Source organism: Balaenoptera borealis, assembly GCF_965194805.1.
Source record: "Balaenoptera borealis genome assembly, chromosome: 2".
NCBI lineage: Eukaryota > Metazoa > Chordata > Mammalia > Artiodactyla > Balaenopteridae > Balaenoptera > Balaenoptera borealis.
The window spans coordinates 130,076,043-130,097,821 of NC_138867.1; the positions used below are offsets into that span (position 1 = coordinate 130,076,043).

General features: G+C 40.0%; 1 long non-coding RNA gene across 1 annotated transcript; it reads left to right on the forward strand.

Annotated features, from left to right (window-relative positions):
- The first annotated feature begins 379 nt into the window (after positions 1-379).
- On the forward strand, positions 380-21,437 carry LOC309622899. Its single transcript, XR_014241203.1, has 2 exons — positions 380-3,388; positions 3,424-21,437. It is a non-coding gene; the product is annotated as an uncharacterized lncRNA (long non-coding RNA).
- The last annotated feature ends 342 nt before the right edge of the window (positions 21,438-21,779 follow it).

Sequence of the window (21,779 nt, forward strand, 5' to 3'; positions counted from 1 at the left end):
GTCATTTTTCTCTTCTTGCTTTCAATAATTTTTTTTTGTCTTTAATTTTTGTCCATTTGATTACTATGTATCTTGGTGTGTTTCTCCTTGGGTTTATCCTGCCTGGGACTCTCTGTGCTTCCTGGACTTGGATGGCTATTTCCTTTCCCATGTTAGGGAAGTTTTTGACTATAATCTCTTAAAATATTTTCTTGGGTCCTTTCTCTCTCTCTTCTCCTTCTGGGACCCCTATAATGAGAATGTTGTTGTGTTTAATGTTATCCCAGAAGTCTCTTAGGCTGTCTTCATTTCTTTTCATTCGTTTTTCTTTATTCTGTTCTGTGGCAGTGAATTCCACCATTCTGTCTTCCAAGTCACTTATCCGTTCTTCTGCCTCAGTTATCCTGCTATTGATTCATTCTAGTGTAGTTTTCATTTCAGTTATTGTATTGGTCATCTCTGTTTGTTTGTTCTTTAATTTTTCTAGGTCTTTGTTAATCATTTCTTGCATCTTCTCAATCTTTGCCTCCATTCTTATTCCAAGGTCCTGGATCATCTTCACTATCATTATTCTGAATTCTTTTTCTGGAAGGTTGCCTATCTCCACTTCATTTAGTTGTTTTTCTGGGGTTTTTTCTTGTTCCTTCATCTGGTATATAGCCCTCTGCCTTTTCACCTTGTCTATCTTTCTGTAAATGTGGTTTTTGTTCCACAGGCTGCAGGATTGTAGTTCTTCTTGCTTCTGTTGTCTGCCCTCTGGTGGATGAGGCTATCTAAGAGGCCTGTGCAAGTTTCCTGATGGGAGGGACTGGTGGTGGGTAGAGCTGGCTGTTGCTCTAGTGGGCAGAGCTCAGTAAAACTTTAATCTGCTTGTCTGCTGATGGGTGGGGCTGGGTTCCCTCCCTGTTGGTTGTTTGGCATGAGGCGACCCAACACCGGAACCTACCCCAGCTCTTTGATGGGGCTAATGGCAGACTCTGGGAGAGCTATCACCAAGGAATACTTCCCAGAACTTCTGCTGCCAGAGTCCTTGTCCTCATGGTGAGACACAGCCACCCCCCGCGTCTGAAGGAGACCCTCCAACACTAGCAGGTAGGTCTGGTTCAGTCTCCCATGGGGTCACTGCTCCTTCCCCTGGGTCCCGATGTGCACACTACTTTGTGTGTGCCCTCCAAGAGTGGAGTCTCTCTTTCCCCCAGTTCTGTCAAAGGCCTGCAATCAAATCCCGCTAGCCTTCAAAGTCTGATTCTCTAGAAATTCCTCCTCCCATTGCCAGACCCCCAGGTTGGGAAGCCTGATGTGGGGCTCAGTACCTTCATTCCAGTGGGTGTACTTCTGTGGTATACGTGTTCTCCAGTATGTGCGTCACCCACCCAGCAGTTATGGGATTTGATTTTATTGTGATTGTGCCCCTCCTACCATCTCATTGTGGTTTCTCCTTTGTCTTTGGATGTGGGCTATCTTTTTTGGTGAGTTCCAGTGTCTTTCTGCCAGTGATTGTTCAGCAGTTATTTGTGATTCTGTTGCTCTCACAAGAGGGAGTGAGCCCACGTCCTTCTACTCCTCCATCTCAAACCAATCTCTTATAATTGAACATTTTTTAAAACCTTCCTTTACCAGTACTTAATTCTGAATGCCATTGGTATTGTATTGTTGATACTGTTCCCTAAAACTTTGTTACTCAAAGTGTGGGCTAGAGGGGTGAGATAGGGAGGGTGGGAGGGAAGCTCAAGAGGGAGGAGATATGTGGATATATGTATGCATATGGCTGATTCACTTTGTTGTACACCAGAAACTAACACAGCATTGTGAAGCAATTACACTCCAATAAAGATGTATTAAAAAAAAAAAAAGTGTGGGCTACAGACGAGCAGCGTAAACATCACTTGATGGGTGGTTAGAAATTAGAAATCTCAGACCCCACCCTAGATCTACTGAATCAGAATCTGCTTGTTAGCAAGGTCGCAGGTGATTATTGTGTTCATTAAATTTGAGAAGCTCTGTTCTAGCCCATCTATTGATTCTGGATCAATGTTCTCATCTGGGATGGAGAATGTCTCCCACCTCTGACAGGAAAGATACTCCATTCTCCACTCTTAAGATCACCATATACACTGGTGCTGTAGACCAACCAAGCCAGGCAATGCTTCCAGGAGTCAAATGTACTGGGAGGAGATTTGAAGTCAAGTTTTCACTGCTTGAATTTGGAGTCGGATTGAGCAGCTTTTGAATTTTACTCTACCACTTAATAAATGTATGTGTGTGTGTGTATGTGTGTGCACATAAATGCCTACATGACAAACTACTTACCTTGAAGGTTTGTTCTGAAGATGAAGTGAGGTGACCCTGTGAAGCATGGGTCACAGGCTGGCTTGCTTTCTCCTTTCCATGAGTCATATGATTCATGTCCGAAAGGTAATCCATTCGTTGAAGGAAAAACTCTCTTTGACCTAACAGGAAAACTTGCTTCAAACAGATTGGGAAGATTGGGTTCTCTTGAAAGCTGCAGCAAATGCCTCACATCAGTGACATCAGTGCCACTACTCATTTTTCTGGCCATGTGTTTCTGAATATAAATTGTATTTGACTGTAAATGGAAGCATAGTGTAACTAAGAAGTAAAGAAAAGATTACTGGTGTATAATTTTGAATTAAACACCATCAGCATACACTGTATACATACAAGTATTTGTATTGTGGCTGAAGTCCAAAAGAGGATAATGTTGAGGTTCCTGATTAATTTTGACACTAATTAAAATGCACCAATAATAGAGAAAGTGAGATGGCTTTTTCTGATCAATAGCTGAAAAATGTTAAACTTGGGCTCACCCCAAGGCAGCTCAGAGGATGTTATAAAGCTGGCCTTTCTTTTCTCTAAAGCAGTGTAGTGGTTCAGAGCATGGCTCTGAAGTCAAGCTGCCTGGGGTCAAATGCCATCTTCTGCCACTTAGCACTGTGACTCTGGACAAGTTACCCACATTTCTTATAGGCCTCAGTTTCCTTAATTGTAAAATGTGGAAGATAATAATAATTTTATCTTGGGAACCTCTGATTCACAGCCAGTGAGAAGTACAGGTAACAACCTGAACTTGAGATTGCCATCTTGAGTTGGAGGGAGTTGTTGGAACCTCCCGTTTGTAGCCAGTAGGTCAGAAGTACAGGTAAGAACCTGGGCTTGCGGCTGGAGTCTGAAGGCAGTGGGCAGTCTTGTAGGACTGAACTGTTAACCTGTGGAATCTGATTCTATCTCTGGGTAGATAGTGTCAGAATTGGATTGTATTCTCAGACACTCTGCTGCTGGTGGTGGGGGAAACACCCCCAAAACACACATTGGAATTGGGTGCTCAGAAAAGAGGAAGACTGTCTTCAAGGTAAACTGGTACAACTGTCATTTGAAGCTTTAAGAAAGAGTATAAAAAAAAAAAAAAAGAAAAAAAAAAGAAAGAGTATAAGCATCGTTTAAAAATCTTTCAGTTCATAAACTTTAAAATTATGCAATATTTGACCAACATGGGAGGAGTGAAAATTGACATTATATTGCATTCTGTGCATAAAGTGGGATTTTATCGTTTTATCACAGTATTTCAAATTTGTCTAAAATTTGGCTGTCCTCTACTGAACTTGTGGGGTTGTAAGAAGTAAGTGACATTGTGCAAATGAAATACTTTGCATGGTGTCTTGCCCATAATCTTAGCAACTACTTATTGACTGTTAAGTGCCAGGCCCTAAATGCGTCAGATCTATCATCTCCTTTATTTTTCACCACTACCTAATGAGATGGGTGTATTATTTATTACTGTGTAACAAATTACCCCCAAACTTAGATTTTATTCTCTCTTACAGTTTCTGAAGTTCAGGAAATCAGGAGGGCTTTGCTGGGTGGTCCTGACTGAGGGTCTCTCACAGGGTTGTGGGTAAGCTGTTGACTGGGGCTATAGTCATCATCTTTAGACTCAATTGGGGCTCAGGAATCTACTTCCAAGATGCTCGGGTGGTTTTTGGCAGGTCTCAGTCTTCACTGGCTGTTGACAGGAGGCTGTAGTTTCTCACCAAATGGACCTTTCTGTATGGCTGCTCACAAAATGGCAGTTGGCTTCTTCCAGATCAAAAACTCTGAGAGAGAGGAGGTGAGAGGGAACGTCCAAAATGGAGTCCATGGTCTTTTATACCCAAGTCTCTGAAGTGAATCCCACCACGTCTGCTGTATGTTAGTGGTCACAGAGACCAACGCTGGTACAATGTGTAAGGTGACTCTACAAGGGTGTGAATGCTAGGAGTCAGGTTGTCTTAGTCTGTTTGGGCTGCTATAATTAAAAACACTGTAAGCCTGGTGCTTAAAACAACAGACATTTATTTCTTATAGTTCTAGAGGCTGGGAATTCCAAGATCAAGGTACCAGCAGATTCAGTGTCTGGTAAGGGCCCACTTCCTGGTTCAGAGACAGCTGTCTTATACAGATGGCCAAGAAACACCAGAAAAGATGCTCAACATCACTAATTATTAGAGAAATGAAAATCAAAACTACAATGAAGTATCACCTCACACCAATCAGAATGTCCATCATCAAAAATCTACAAACAGTAAATGCTGGAGAGGGTGTGGAGAAAAGGGAACCCTCCTACACTGAAGGTGGGAATATAAATTGATACAACCACTATGGAAAACAGTATAGAGGTTCCTTAAAAAACTAAAAATAGAACTACCATATGACTCAGCAATCCCACTACTGGGCATGTACCCTGAGAAAACCACATTCAAATAGAGACATGTACCACAATGTTCATTGCAGCCCTGTTTACAATAGCCAGGACATGGAAGCAACCTAAGTGTCCATCGACAGGTGAATGGATAAAGAAGATGTTGCACTTATATGCAATGGAATATTACTCAGCCATAAAAAGAAATGAAACTGAGTTATTTGTAGTGAGATGGATGGACCTAGAGTCTGTCATACAGAGTGAAGTAAGTCAGAAAGAGAAAAACAAATACCATATGCTAACACATAAATATGGAATCTACAAAAAAAAAAAAAAAGGTTCTGATGAACCTAGGGGCAGGACAACAATGAAGACGCAGATGTAGAGGATGGACTTGAGGACAGGGGAGGGGGAAGGGTAAGCTGGGACAAAGTGGGAGAGTATCATTGACATATGTACACTGCCAAATGTAAAATAAATAGCTAGTGGGAAGCAGCTGCATAGCACAGGGAGATCAGCTTGGTGCTTTGTGAGCACCTAGATGGGTGGGATAAGGAGGGTGGGGGGGAGATGCAAGAGAGAGGGGATATGGGGATATATATACATATATGTAGCTGATTCCCTTTGTTGTTTACCGGAAACTAGCACAACGCTCTAAGCAATTATACTCCAGTAAAGATGTTAAAAAAAAAAAAAAAGCTGTCTTCTCGCTGTGTCCCTCACATGGCAGAAGGGCAGTGGAGCTCTCTGGGGTCTCTTTTATAAGGACATCAATCTGATTTATGAGGGCTCCACCCTCATGACATCATCAATTGTTGAAGGCTTATATCCTAATAGTGTCACATTAGGGATTAAGCCTCAACATACAAATTGTAGGTAGACACAAGCATTCAGTCCATAGCACAGCTATTAGGGAGCCTACTTGGTGGATGGTTTCCATTAGTGGATACTGTTATTATCCCCCTTTCACAGTGAGAAAACTGAGGCATAGAAGGCTTTTGCAAGTAATCCAAGGTAGCATATTAATATGTTAAGAAAAAAACCCAAGTTTCAAATTTAGGCAGTTCAGTGGTAGCTCCCGCATTTTAACCATGGCACTATTCTGTCTACAGGGTAAGTAACATATCAACATGAGCCATAATTGCCATTTCACTTCCAAGAAGCAGTCTGCAAACACATGACTCTAGGCTTGGACTGCACTTGCCATTACTCCTTCTGTTTAAAGACAAGAGCTCTGTAGTGAGCTTCTTTCTTCCCTCAGCCTGGTGGTCTTCGGATATACAGTATACAGAGAAGCAGAAAATGTGACTCTTCTCTGTATAAAGCATATGGCCTTGCTGGGGTGATAATACCAGCAGAAATGTTTGACCTCTGAACTTCTATAGCACTTGTTGCCTTTACAATTATTATTATTGTTAATGACACTTCATGTATACTCCTGTCCTGTCATTTACTTTTCCCACCTGTGCTTTTGCCTCCAAATTAGGTTGGAACTTCTCTTGGCTTGATCTCTGCCCTATATTTCATTGAATCCCACCTAGTGTCAGGTAGAGTTAGTTTTCACATAATGGAAATCCTCAACCAGTGTTTACTAGTGAAGATTATGTAAGGTTATTGGAGAACCCCAGGCAATGTGAGATGAAATGGCAAAGCACATAGCAGAGACTATGACTTCCCTTTCATGTCAAAAAAAGGTAGACTTTAGATTTTCTTCTTGAAATACATTCCTTTATTTGATGTACCATCTCTGAGCTGTCTCTGAAGTATGCCCTTCTTTTATCTACAACATAATACACTCTTCTCTGAAAAAATCCCAGTCCCTGACCTACCCATACCTCTCATTCCCACAATAGCCTGGGTACTCTTGAGTGTCTGTTCCATCCACATAAAGGTCTTTGAAAGGGGTCTCTCCATATTTTTCCAAAGAAGAACCTTCTAGTTTTGAAATCTGAAGTGTCATTGAAGATCCTTTATCCATTGCCTTCCCTCGAGGTACATGAGTGTCCACATCAAGGAACAAAGGATGTTGATTCTATTTGCATGTTTCACCACGGATTTAAAGATTTTATCCTTTCTTTCTCTCCCTCATTTCAAAGTGAAATCACCCTCAGGGTCTTCTTTCTCTGATTTGCCTTTGCTTCAGCATAATGTTCCAAAAGCTGACCATTGCTTGCAGAGTCTTGGAAACCAATGCAAGTCTTATTTCTTTTCTTTCCAGTCTTTTATTTTCCCTTAGCTTAGCAAAATTGCACCATTTCAAAGGCCACTTTCACGTTTTTTCCCTCTAATGCTTTCAGAGGGTCACCACTTGCTATCAAATCACTCTCCAAAGTTGGTTTTTTGGTTTTGTTTTATTTTGTTGTGTTTGTATCTGTGTCTTCCCTCCGGAAGCAGATACTCCTGCAACGCAAAATGAACAAGGACCCCAGTGATAGTTCCTTGGTGTGGCTTCTCTTTTCCCTCATCTGTCAAATCTTAATGTCTTGTCCTGACATTTCAAGTGGAATAGTGGTTTCCTTGAGTATTTCAGTCCCACTGTCTCAGTTCAGAGAATGTGACACATCAGAGGTGGGAGGGAGGTGATTGCAGCCCACAGCTCTGTGCTGCTCAGCCTGGTGAGGGTGAGATTATTAGTACTACTCAAGGGACCTAGACCTTAGTCTTTCCAAAATGCTCACTTTCAAAAAGCTGGTGGTGTAATAGGATGGGAATTCTATTGAGACTCCATAGTCCTGTGCTCTGTTCTGGTTCAGCAAGCTGTGACCCTCTCTAGCTTCATTTGCCACATCCATAAAATGGGCAGATCCATTGGTAGCGTGAACAAAATCAAGGCATGGTGTTAGGAGCTGCAGTCTGCTTTCTGATGTCCTCTCCATCCTCATGCTCCTGGACTTCTCTGCTCATACTCTCTGTTCCATTCAGAATGTCAGGTCCTCAAGATGTCCGTGTCGTTCTTCCTGTCTCCAGGCCTTTGTACTCTTTCTTACTAACCCTTCAGGTTTTCTAAGCTCAGATATTACTTGGCCCTGAAAGCCTTTCCTTACTCCTAGGTCTGGATTAAGGATCCATGGGTACTCCACTGTACTCTATATTTGGGTATTTCCTTTGCATCATTTACACTTTTTGTAATCAGTTTTTTCTTGTCTGTCTCCCTTATTACACTGAAGGTTCTTGGAGTGGAGATCTCAGCTCTAACAACAATAATAATAATTATAACTAATATTGATATTTATATATTACTTATCCTTTGTTATGTTTTTGAGCATTTCATATCTATGACCTCAACTAGAACTCAACCCTTTGAAGTAGGAACTACTTTTACTTCATTTTACAGGTCAAAGATTGAGGCTCAGTGAAGTTATATTGCTTGTTATGGGTCACTCAGCTGGAAAGAGATGGACTGAGAATTCACACCCAATGGTCTGGCACCAGAGTCTCTGCAATACAGCTTAGATATAATATGGTAAGATGCTGAATGAATGAATGTTTCAGTCAGCCTCAGGGGTGAAATAGCAATGAATTCTGTGCCAGAAATATATGATTTAATTGGTATGTGAGACATGAACACACGTAATCTCAGTGTCATGAAAGGGTCTGCCTATCCTTAGAGTTTGCAGCCCAGCCTAGTGTCTCCTGTTCTGGTGTCTTGTCAGGGGTGATCCCCCGCCACCAACTACTGTCCTGGCTGTGTTTTCCATGACCATATTCTGTTCTTCTCTGGGTGCTCAAAAGAGTGGGCTGTCTGAGCCCAGCCCATCAGGAAACAGGAATGGTCAAGCAAGGGCAGAGGAGAAACTCACCTGTCCTGAGCATCCACTGGGCAAGTCTCTTTGTGTGTACTCTCTTTTACTCTTTCCAGTGGCCCTTAGGAGCAGTTGATATTATGTCGATTTTAGAGACAAGGAGCTTGAAGCTTATAAAAGAAAACTAACTTGTCTAAGATCTCACAGCTAGTGAAGGGAAGGTCTGACCTCAGATTTATGGTCCTCTAATTGCGAAGTAGATTTCTATGGGTGGGGGTGGGATGGGTAGAGATGTAATGGCAAGAAAAGACTACTACAACCTAATTCTCCCTTCCATCCCCACTCTTGCCATCCACACACTACCTGAAATTCTCACCATTAATTACTGGTTTGGATTTGGGGATGTCTTTTTTTTTAAGTTACTATTCCTTGCATATGAAGCTAAAAATCCAGCAGTTTGTCAACAGAATTGGATTATAATGGGTAGTGACTTGGAGCAGATATGTAGATGTGAGAAAGACCTGTTTGGGTCTTTAGGGAAACCCTTGCACAAATGAGGACAGGCATTCCATCCGACTGTCTTCCAAACCTGTTTCAATGGTTTGGCTAATTCTCTGAGATGAGAAGTCATACCCACTACTCTCTCCCAGCCTTTCCTCTCCTCCATCCCTGCTCTGTAACTCTCCTTCTCCACCCCACCCCCAAACTTCCTCTGTGGATATCTAGTAGCCTGAATCTGACAAGGAAACCTAACTGTTATGGAGTTGGATATTGCTTAAGGTTCAGATCTGTGGTCTGTTTTTTGACATAATGTAGCCCCAAAGCAATTAGGTTCAATAGTAAAAGTCCTGACTCTCAGGCTTCTGGGCCCCTCTCCCAGCCACGTGATAGGGAAAGGATAGGCAGGTGGAAAGGGAAGAAAAAGACTGTTTCTTCCCTGCTTCCTGCTTGTTTTAATTACTACTGTAAAGTTACAAATGGAAAAAGTGATTCCCAGCTACCCAGCTATGAATTGATTTTCTGCCTCTCCAGCAAGCACACATCCCCTAAGCCTTGGATGAGACCGGTGGGCAAGGGGAATGCTTGGCTGGGACCAGCTGTGTGTGTCCATCATAATCCCCTTTGGTCCCCAACATAATCTGGAAGTGGCAGCTCGAAGCTAGTAGTCTTGGCAGCTCTTGAAGTCGGAAGTGGGGAGAGAACAAAAGAAGAGACTCAGGGCTTCCCTGGTGGCGCAGTGGTTGGGAATCTGCCTGCTAATGCAGGGGACATGGGTTCGGGCCCTGGTCTGGGAGGATCCCACATGCCGTGGAGCGGCTAGGCCCGTGAGCCACAGCTACTGAGCCTGCGCATCTGGAGCCTGTGCTCTGCAACAAGAGAGGCCACGATAGTGAGAGGCCCGCGCACCGCGATGAAGAGTGGCCCCCGCTTGCCACAACTAGAGAAAGCCCTCACACAGAAGCGAAGACCCAACACAGCCAAAAATAAATAAATTAATTAATTTAAAAAAAAAAAGAAGAGACTCAGTAGTAGCAACAGTGAAAAATTAAAAAAGGAAATGTAGAAAAATAATCCTTAGAATGAATTTTTTAAAGCCTATAATCTAGGGACTCTTAATTTGCAGCCCATGGGTGGGCCTCAAGGATTCTACGAGCCTCTTGAAATCATATGCAAAACTTGGTGTATATGGGCATTTTTCTGAGGAGGGGATCTGTGGTTTTCATCAGAGTCTCAAAATGCTTCATGATCCCACAAAGTTAAAGTCCAGCAGTGTAATCGACTTACCATTCTTTATAGGTGAAGAAACTAAGGCTAAGGAGGACTTTATAAGATGTCCAAGGTCATACTCTAACTTAATGGTGGATCAGAATTTGGACTAATATCTCCAAACACTTGATCTTCTACATTTCCCACTCCACCACTCATCCCCTTTGTCCTGGGTTTATGTTTAGAACTTGAGTGGTATGTTTGGTGGACGTTTGAGGACATAGCTAGTTCCAAAAATATAGTACATTTTTTTTCATTGGTCTGTGATGTCTGACCATGTCTCCTCTCCACCACCCACCCCTTTGAGGGTCTTACTCTCCATTGGAACCCTTTTCTATTATTTCACTTTCCAACACATGATATCTATGAAGACCCCATCATATCACTTGATCTACCTGAAGATATGGTCCTTCTAAGATTGTGTCTGCAGCAGCACATAAATTGGCTATCAATAGTGGGGTAAAATCAGAGCAACCCTTTTCATCTGGAGTAATCTTCCCTTTTGCTTCTATCTTTGGGTAAGCCCAATATCTTCATCAACTTTGGTTTCTTTGATTATTTTTTTCCTTGATTATTTTTTATTTACTTTTTGTTGAGATACAACTTACACATATTAAAATGTATAAATTGTAAGTGTAGAGCTTGATGGATTTTTACATATGTATACATCTGTGTGACCACCATCCAGATCAAGGTATAGCACATTTATAGCAGCCCAGAAGCTTCCCTCATGCCCCTTTCCAATTAATATAAACCTCTCTTCTGGGGAGATCAGCTCTGTGCTTTGTGACCACCTAGAGGGGTGGGAGGGAGACGCAAGAGGGAGGAGATATGGGGATATATGTATATGTATAGCTGATTCACTTTGTTATAAAGCAGAAACTAACACACCATTGTAAAGCAATTATACTCCAATAAAGATGTTAAAAAAATAACAAACAAAACCTCTCTGCTCTAGGTAACCACTATTCTGATCTCTATTATGATAAATTTGTTTTGTCAGTTCTTTAACAACATATAAGTACAACAGAATCATATAGTATGTACTCTTTTATATCTAGCCTCTTTTGCTCAACATAATTATCCATGTTGTAAAGTGTGGCAGCAGGCCATTCTTTCCCACTGCTGTGTAGTATTCTGTCGGGTCCATCTACCGTGTTTTATTTATCCATTTTTGTGCCACAGATTGTTTCCAGCTTTGGGCAGTTATGAAAAAGTTGCTATGGACATTCTTGTACAGTCTTCTGATGGACATAAGCACTCAGTTTCCCTGAGGAATGGAATTGCTGGTTCATTGTATATATGTATGCTTGGATTTAGCAAATACTGACAGTTTTCTAAAGTGGTTGTACCAAACGCCCCCAGTTTTAAGCCAGCCAACCTTAGCACCTACCTCAGACTTGAACAACTTGCCAGTGTCATTATCTGAATTCATCCTTGCCATAGTTTCTGCATTAACCCCTGCCCTAATCCCCAGTTCTCTCACCTTGGCTTTACCGAGTTATAAAAAGCTAGATATAGAACCACAGCAATCGTGTGGTTCAACCTCAATGTTTCAGAGGTAGAGAAAGTGAGGTCTGAGTGTAGCTGGGTGAGGAAGCTGTCCAGTGACACCAAACAAGTTCCCAGCTGACCTGGGATGAGAATACACAGACAGTTCTTACTCATTTTGTTGATCTGCCAAGCTTAGGAAAGCACCTGATATGTATCTGAAAGTACTAAAAGAATATTTTCAAAAAAAGAAAAATGAAATGGAAGGATTATTAGAGATCATTGAGTTCACTACTTGTCAGATTGTGAGAATGTGTAAGTCTGGTTTACAAAAAAGATTTTAGGTGGGACCCTGTTGAATAAAAAGTGAATCCGCTGTGAGGAAGGAATTTGCTCCTCAATCCTCCTTTAATCATTGCATTAGCTCAGGGGGAGAATGTCTCAATCTCCTGCTATATGTCACCTCATTAATAAGTGCCAGTCTCTTTTCCAAAAAAAGAGAGAGCAAGAGGCTCTAGCTAGATTTTCATGAGGTTTTGTTTTTTTTTGCATTTTTCTTTAACTTTCATGGTGGTTAACTTTTATTTGAAGGAGGAAATAGACATTTTCTCTTCATGGCAGTGGTAGAAAGATTCCTTCTTTTCAAATATATTTTAGCATAAACAAAAAACAAGTGGGTTGACTGAAGAGAAAGGTTAAACAAATAATACTAAATGGGGTATATGGATGTAACAAAAAATCATGTAAGGCTAATCAACATTCATCTATTTCACACTTGCTATTGACTAGATGGGGAAACAGAGTCCAGGGAGAAGAGACTTGAATGGTCCTTGGAATTGGCGGCAAGTGTCCTCAGTATAGCACTCTCTATGTACAAATCTGTTCGTAGTACGTGTTACTTTGGGAAGGAGAGACAGAGCTGTAGCCCGAGGTGCCCCATTTACAATAAAAGAGACTTGAGGGATTATCTGGGGGCATTTTAGAAGCGCTTCCACTGAATAAACTTGCCTTTCATAGAAGCCTCTGTAGCACCTTCTCTTATCTGTGCCAATATACACGTTGCCAAATGCCTCCTTTAAGGTGCAGCTCTGCTTCTGCCTTGCCCCAGCTCACACAGCTTCCATGGCTCCCAACTGACTTCCTTAGCCTGGCATTCAGAGTCCTCACAGCCAATTTCCCTTTTCAGTTTCATCTCTCATCAGTTTCATCTTCCCTATACTGTCCTACATTCCAGCCTTGCTGAACCACACAACTTCCCTAAGGATGTTTCCTGTTTTCCTTCCCCTGTGCATTCTTTTTTAGTGTTTTTTATATCTGGAATGCCCTTCCTTCATCTCTGACCATCCACGTCCTACTGACTCATTCTTTCAAGAATCCTTTTATGATTCCTCCAACTGGATGTGAATTCTTCTCCTTTTACTGTAAGCAAGATCCATTCTTTGCTGAACAGCCTACCTAAATATAGTTGACAAAGTCCTGTTCAAATGAACTATCTCATTTTGTCATAACAAACCTATGGTCTGGGTATTATTATTAGGATTATCATTTTATAGCTGAGGATATTGAAGCACAGAGAGGTTAAATAATGTGCCCAAAGTCACACTGCTGACAGCAGCAGAGCCAGGGTTTGGACACAGGTCTTTTGGAGTCCAGAGCTCACACTCTTAACCAGGATTCCATCCTGACCACCCTTGCTGCCTGCAGCATTCCTTTTTTCTCCCTCTCTTTTGTATGATTTTTTTAAATTGAAGTATAGTTGATTTACAGTGTAGATAGGTTCATTTGTGCCATAGTTTAGAGTCCACATATAAGTGATATCATATAGTATTGTCTTTCTTTTTCTGACTTCACTTAGTATGATAATCTCTAGTTGCATCCATGTTGCTGCAAATGTAGCATTCTGCTTAGAGTTGGTTAAACGAATTATAGAGAGCTCTCTGCTCAACTCTTCCTGAGATGCGGCAGTCATCAGGTTAAGTCTTGAGACGAAGATAGAGATAGTAAATGCCTTTTTATTGCTGTCAGTGATTTGGGAAGCAGGGTCTGGCAAAGATGTCTGCCTTGCACCAGCCTGGGTTGTCCACGGAAACACTGTTTTGGCAGCTGTACAATCCTGGTAAGAAACCCACGGGAACAGGGGAGGCACCAGGGTGCATTCTTTCTGTTCTGATGTAGGGAGAGCTCCTGGCCCATAGGAGGAATGGTTCCATCTTCAAGGAGAATGAGAGCTTGGCTCCCGTCCCTGAGCTGCCACAGCAGCAGCCTTGCACAGGCTGCTCTTGCCCAGGGACACCATAAATCGCTGGGCCATGGACTTGACAGCCAGCCGCGATGTGATCAGAAAGCCAACAGGAGCCAATGCCAAGCCTTTGGTGGCTGCTTCCTGCGTGTTCCTCTCATCCATCATGCCAGGAGGAGTAGTCACTGGGCCAGTCACCTTCTTTCCAAATGGGGACTCAGGGGTCAGAAAATCAAGTCCCAGGTGGGGAGAGGGCATTAACCCTTTCAAAGCAGTAATCCTTTATTTTTCACATGCATTATCTTAATTCCCATTCATTCATTCATTTATTGAACAAGTAGCTATGACACAACTTTCAGGATCCAGGCATCTTTTTCTGACATCTTCTAAAGAAGAGGGGGAAGAAATGTTCTCATTTTACAGGTCAGGGGACTGGGAGGGGAAGCTATGGAAAGCAGTGCATCAGGCAAAGCTTTAAATTTTAGTTCTCAGACACCTGTTACCATTGGAGAGAAGTTAGGAAAATAATTTCCCCTCTCTGAATGAGAATTTACTTACTGCTTTTCATGAATTATCTATCTTTAAACTTCATTGTTAAAAAAAAGGTATACTTGCATATGATTGGAATTTAAACTTTCTAAAAGGTATAAGACCAAGCAAAACTCTTCCTCACCTCTCCTCTGGGGCTCTGATTCATCTCTTCAAAGATGACAACACTTTTTATGGAAAACAGTTTGTGTGTGTGTGTGTATGAAACAAATGGAAATATACTATGCTGAACCTTGCCTTTTTAACTAAACAGTATGTCTTGGAAATCTTTCCATGTCAGCAAGATAGATCTAACTCATTCTTTCTAAAGGATGCTTATTATTACATTGTAGGGATATACAACAGTTAAAGATTTGACCCCTTTGCTATTGATAGATACTTAAGTAGTTTATTTTTTGTTCTTTTATTGTTGCTTTATAAACAATGCTGCAATGAATTTCATTATGCATATATCTTGGCATACATTTTGGTAAATTCCTAGCAAAGAAACTGCTGAGTCAAAAGGTAAGTGAATGTTAATTATTGATAGCTATTGCTGTATTGTCTTCCAAAATTTGCCTTGATTAACATTCCAACCAACAGGGATGTGAGTGCCTATTTCCTAACAACTTTCCCTTTATAGGTCATTATTTTTGGCCAACCCTATAAAACCTATTTTAAAATAGGTAGGTAGAATCCTAATGCCTCTAAATTCCCCCTCCACTTGAAATTTTTGTTGTTGTTACCTTCTATTATATATGCCTATTTATGTTTGGTTTGTTTTCTTTATTCTATATGATGCTAGTGAAAACATAATTGTCCATCTGTATAATAATAAAGGTTTATTTATTTTAAAAACTTATCTAACAGTGTAAGAAAAAAAGACAAGTCCCCAAGTGTCAACTTCTCAGCTGAGGCTGCAGTAGCCAAAATGTGAGGGCAGAAGGGAGAGAGCAGTGCCAGTGTGGCAGGGGTAACAGTTTAGAATGAGTTCCTGGGGCACTAAATTATTCCACAAGGGTCTGACACATGGGTCTTAGTCTTCTGACTGTAAGCTTCTAGAAGCAGTGTTCAAGTCTCCTTCCATGGCACTTGTCCCTACAGAACTCAGTCCGAAATGACTGAGGCCCAGATGCTGCAGGACTCCTTGGGCAGACATGGCTTATTGGCAGGGTGCTATAAACAAAAACTCTCTAACGTTGGAAAGTGTTCAAAGATCTGATACTTCCTTCTGTCTATGCCACTAACCCCATGGGTGATCCTGGGCAAGTCTCTTCACTCCTATGGGTCTCAGATAGATTATCTGTAAAGCAGAGTTAGGGATCAGACTACATCAGTTCTCATTATCAAAGTGCTGTTTGTGACCTGCTAATGGACCAGAATATGATTTTTCTGTTTACTTTTAGTTTTAATATAGTTTTTATTTTTTAATCAAAGTTTCAAGTCAAGTATTTCTGTCAAGGTTATTATGAAAAACACACTACCCTACTTAATAATTGTAAATACTTTTAACTTTAAAAAACATTTTTTTTTCACACTCATACTATGTCATAATATTGACATTCAGTCCAGTAATCCTCCACTGTAACAGCTCCTTTACTTTGCAGTGAAAATGATTTGTATATTTTTTGCCTCTGAGTCCTTGTGGGATTTTTTTTTTAATTCAAACAGAAAGTCACAAATATTATAATCATCCTCATCAGTTCACTCAGTACCATGTAATTAATTTTTGTTTTTCATCTTGATCTTTTGTTAGCACTTTTATGAATTCATCAGTTGTCCATTAGAGTTCTGAAAATGCTTATTCATTCAGTTCAGCAGTATAGTCAGTTACCAGAAACCTGTACTTGTCAGAGTCTTTTCCATGAATTCCTTGAAGATGAAACCCTTTTATAGGAACATTTTTGCAAAAGCATCAGAGTACACCCAGAACTGTCTGTAATGACAAAAGACTTTAAAATGACCACGGTTAAAGATTTGATGAAAGTTCATAATAATGCAATTGACAAGGAAATTTAGTTACTTCTGAGATACACATTTTAAAGTAATAACTAGAATTATGACTTATAACATTATACCAGAACATATAAGATTTTTAGAAATTTCATGTAATGTCTGAAAATTTATATTAACATATTTCCATACAAATAACCCAAAGAAAGTTTAGTATTAGTTGTTTTTTTGTTTGTTTGTTTGTTTTTTATACAGCAGGTTCCTATTAGTCATCAATTTTATACATATCAGTGTATACATGTCAGTCCCAATCCCCCAATTCAGCACACCACCATCCCCACACCACCGCAGTTTTTTTATCTCTAAGGAATATCATATAGGGCCTCTTTGTGATTTTTCAGTTTAGACATATCTCTTTCTATCCCACCATGGAAGATAAAAAGTTACCTTTCACCAAGAAGCACCTTCCCCATACACACAAGTACGTTTTCCATTCTTCCACCCTTTCATGTACTTAGTGCATTGTTAGTTGCATGAATATTCCATGTTTATATTCCATAAGCACTCTTCACTGCTGAGCTATGTTATAACAATTACTTTTTCTTTCCTCTCTAACTTTCTGTCTTCTGTAGGGCTAATGATTGTCTCTTTTTGATTTGTTTAGTTTTTTTTTTTATTTGACAGGGCTCGTTTTATTTTATTTTTTTAAACATCTTTATTGGAGTATAATTGCTTTACAAAGTTGTGTTAGTTTCTGCTGTATAACTAAGTGAATCAGCTATATGTATATATATATATATCCCCATATCTCCTCCTTCTTGCATCTCCCTCCCACCCTTCCTTTCCCACCCATCTAGGTGGTCACAAAGCACGGAGCTGATCTCCCTGTACTATGCAGCTGCTTCCCACTAGCTATCTACTTTAAATTTGGTAGTGAATGTATGTCCATGCCACTCTCTCACTTCATCTCAACTTACCCTTCTCCCTCCCTGTGTCCTCAAGTCCATTATCTACATCTGCATCTTTATCCCTGTCCTGCCCCTAGGTTCATCAGACCATTTTTTTTTTTTTTTTTAGATTCCATATATATATGTTAGCATATGGTATTTGTTTTTCTCTTCCTGACTTACTTCACTCTGTATGACAGACTCTAGGTCCATCCACCTCATTAGAGATAACTCAATTTCGTTTCTTTTTATGGGTGAGTAATATTCCATTGTATATATGTGCCATATCTTCTTTATCCATTCATCTGTCGATGAACACTTAGGTTGTTCCATGTCCTGGCTATTGTAAATAGGGCTGCAGTGAACATTGTGGTACATGACTCTTTTTGAATTATGGTTTTCTCAGGGTTTATACCAGTAGTGGGATTGCTGGGTCATATGGTAGTTCTATGTTTAGTTTTGTAAGGAACCTCTGTATTGTTCTCCATAGTGGCTGTATCAATTTACATTCCCATCAACAGTGCAAGAGGGTTCCCTTTTCTCCACAACCTCTCCAGCATTTATTGTTTGTAGATTTTTTTGATTATGGCCATTCTGACTGGTGTGTGGTGATACCTCATTGTGATTTTGATTTGCATTTCTCTAATGATTTGTGATGTTGAGCATCCTTTCATGTGTTTGTTGACAATCTGTATATCTTCTTTGGAGAAATGACTATTTAGGTCTTCTGCCCATTTTTGGATTGGGTTTTTTGTTTTTTGATATTGAGCTGCATGAGCTGCTTGTATATTTTGCAGATTAATCCTTTGTCAGTTGCTTCATTTGCAAATATTTTCTCCCATTCTGAGGGTTGTCTTTTTTCTTGTTTATGGTTTCCTTTGCTCTGCCAAAGATTTTAAGTTTCATTAGATCCCATTTGTTTATTTTGTTTTTATTGCCATTTCTCTAGGAGTTGGGTCAAAAAGGATCTTGCTGTACTTTATGTCATAGTGGGTTCTGCCTATGTTTTCCTCTAAGAGTTTTATAGTGTCTGGCCTTACATTTAGGTCTTTAATCCATTCTGAGTTTATTTTTGTGTATGGTGTTAGGAAGTGTTCAAATTTCATTCTTTTACATGTAGCTGTCCAGTTTTCCCAGCACCACTAATTGAAGAGGCTGTCTTTTCTCCATTGTATATTCTTGCTTCCTTTATCAAAGATAAGGTGAAAGTATATGCGTGGGTTTATCTCTGGGCTTTCAATGTTGTTCCATTGATGTATATTTCAGTTTTTGTGCCATTACCATACTGTCTTGATTACTGTAACTTTGTAGTAGAGTCTGAAGTCAGGGAGCTTGATTCGTCTAATTTCGTTTTTCTTCCTCAAGCTTGTTTTGGCTATTCGGGGTCTTTTGTGTTTCCATACAAATTGTGAAATTTTTTGTTCTAGTTCTGTGAAGAATGCCATTGGTAGTTTGATAGGGATTGCGTTGAATCTGTAGATTGCTTTGGGTAGTATAGTCATTTTCACAGTGTTGATTCTTCCAATCCAACAGCATGGTATATCTCTCCATCTGTTTCTATCATCCTTAATTTCTTTCATCAGTGTCTTATAGTTTTCTGCATACAGGTTTTTGTCTCCTTAGGTAGGTTTATTCCTAGGTATTTTATTCTTTTTGTTGCAATGGTAAATGGGAATGTTTCCTTAATTTCTCTTTCAGATTTATCATCATTAGTGTATAGGAATGCAAGAGACTTCTGTGCATTAATTTTGTATCCTGCTACTTTACCAAATTCATTGATTAGGTGTAGTAGCTTTCTAGTAGCATCTTTAGAATTCTCTATGTATAGTATCATGTCATCTGCCCACAGTGACAGTTTTACTTCTTGTTTTCCGATTTGGATTCCTTTTATTTCTTTTTCTTCTCTAATTATTGTGACTAAAACTTCCAAAACTTTGTTGAATAACAGTGGTGAGAGTGGACAACCTTATCTTGTTACTGATCTTAGCAGAAATGGTTTCAGTTTTTCACCATTGAGAACGTTGTTGGCTGTGAGTTTGTCATATATGCCCTTTATTATGTGGAGGTAAGTTCCCCCTGTGCCTACTTTCTGGAGGGTTTTTATCATAAATCAGTGTTGAATTTTGTCAAAAGATTTTTCTGCATCTATTGAGATTATTATATGGTCTTTATCTTTCACTTTTTTAATATGGCTTATCACATTGATTGGTTTGCATTTATAGAAGAATCCTTGCATTCCTGGGTTAAACCCCACCTGATCATGGTGTATGATCCTTTTAATGTGCTGTTGGATTCTGTTTGCTAATATTTTGTTGAGGACTTTTGCATCTATGTTCATTGGTGATATTGGCCTGTAGTTTTCTTTTTTTGTGACATCTTTGTCTGATTTTGGTATCAGGGTGATGGTGGCCTCGTAGAATGAGTTTGGGAGTGTTGCTCCCTCTGCTATATTTTGGAAGAGTTTGAGAAGGATAGGTGTTAGCTCTTCTCTAAATATTTGATAGAATTCGCCTGTGAAACCATCTGGTCCTGGGCTTTTGTTTTTTGGAAGAATATAAATCACAGTATCAATTTCAGTGCTTGTGAAAGTTCTGCTTATATATTCTATTTCTTCCTGGTTCAGTCACGGAAGGTTGTGCTTTTCTAGTAATTCATCCATTTCTTCCAGGTTCTCCAATTTATTGGCATATAATTTCTTGTAGTAATCTCTCATGAACCTTTGTATTTCTGCAGTGTCAGTTGTTACTTCTCCTTTTTCATTTCTAATTCTGTTCCTTTTGAGTCTTCTCCCTTTTTTTCTTGATGAGTCTGGCTAATGGTTTATCAATTTTGTTTATCTTCTCAAAGAAGCAGCTTTTAGTTTTATTGATCTTTGCTCTTGTTTCCTTCATTTCTCTTTCATTTATTTCTGATCTGATCTTTATTATTTCTTTCCTTCTGCTAAATTTGAGGGGTTTTTTTTTGTTCTTCTTTCTCTAATTGCTTTAGGTGTAAGTTTAGGTTGTTTATTTGAGATGATTGTTGTTTCTTGAGGTAGGATTGTATTGCTATAAACTTCCCTCTTAGAACAGCTTTTGCTGCATCTGATAGGTTTTGGGTCGTCATGTTTTCATTGTCATTTGTTTCTGGGTATTTTTTGAGTTCCTCTTTGATTTCTTCAGTGATCATGTTTACTATCATTACTCTGAATTATTTTTCAGATAGACTGCCTATTTCCTCTTCATTTGTTTGGTCTGGTGTGTTTTTACCTTGCTCCTTCAACTGCTGCATATTTCTCTGTCTTCTCATGTTGTTTAACTTACTGTGCTTGGGGTCTCCTTTTAGCAGCCTGTGGGTTCGTAGTTCTTTTTTTGTGTGTGTGTCTGCCCCCAGTGGTGAGGTTGGTTCATTGGCTTGTTTAGGCTTCCTGGTGGAGGGGACTGGTGCCTGTGTTCTGGTGGATGAGTCTGGATCTTGTCTTTCTGGAGGGCAGGACTGCATCCGGTGGTGTGTTTTGGGGTGTCTGTGACATTATGATTTTAGGCAACCTCTCTGCTAATGGGGGGGTTTGTGTTCCTGTCTTGCTAGTTGTTTGCCATAGGGTGTCCAGCACTGTAGCTTGCTGGTCGTTGAGTGGAGCTGGGTCTTCGCGTTTAGATGGAGACCTCTGGGAGAGCTTTCACCGTTTGATATTACATGGGGCCAGGAGATCTCTGGTGGACCAATGTCCTGAACTCGGCTGTCCCACCCCAGAGTCTCATGGTTGACACCCGGCTGGAACACCAAGACCCTCTCAGCCACACAGCTCAGAAGCAAAGGGAGAAGAAAAAGAAAGAAAGTAAAAATAAAATAAAATAAAGTTATTAAAATAAAAAAAAATATTAAAAATAAAAGGAAAAAAAAGGAATAAAAAAAAGAAAGAAAGAAGAGAGCAACCAAACAGAAAAACAAATCTGCCAATGATAACAAGTGCTAAAAACTATACTAAAAAACCCCCCAAAAAACAAAAGACCAGACAGACAGAACCCTAGGACAAATGGCAAAGACAAAGGTATACAGACAAACTCACACAAAGAAGAATACATATGCACTCACAAAAAGAGAGAAAGGAAAAATATATATATATATATATATAAAAAAGGACGAGAGCAACCAACTCAATAAACAAATCTACCAATGATAATAAGTCCTTGATACTAAACTAAGATAAACATAAAACAGAAACAAATTAGATGCAGAAAGCAAACCCCAAGTCTACAGTTTCTCCCAAAGTCCACCGCCTCAATTTTGGGATGATTCGTTGTCTATTCAGGTATTCCACAGATGCAGGGTACATCAAGTTGACTGTGGAGATTTAATCCGCTGCTCCTGAGGCTGCTGGGAGAGATTTCCCTTTCTCTTCTTTGTTCACACAGCTCCTGGGGTTCAGCTTTGGATTTGGCCTGCCTCTGCATGTA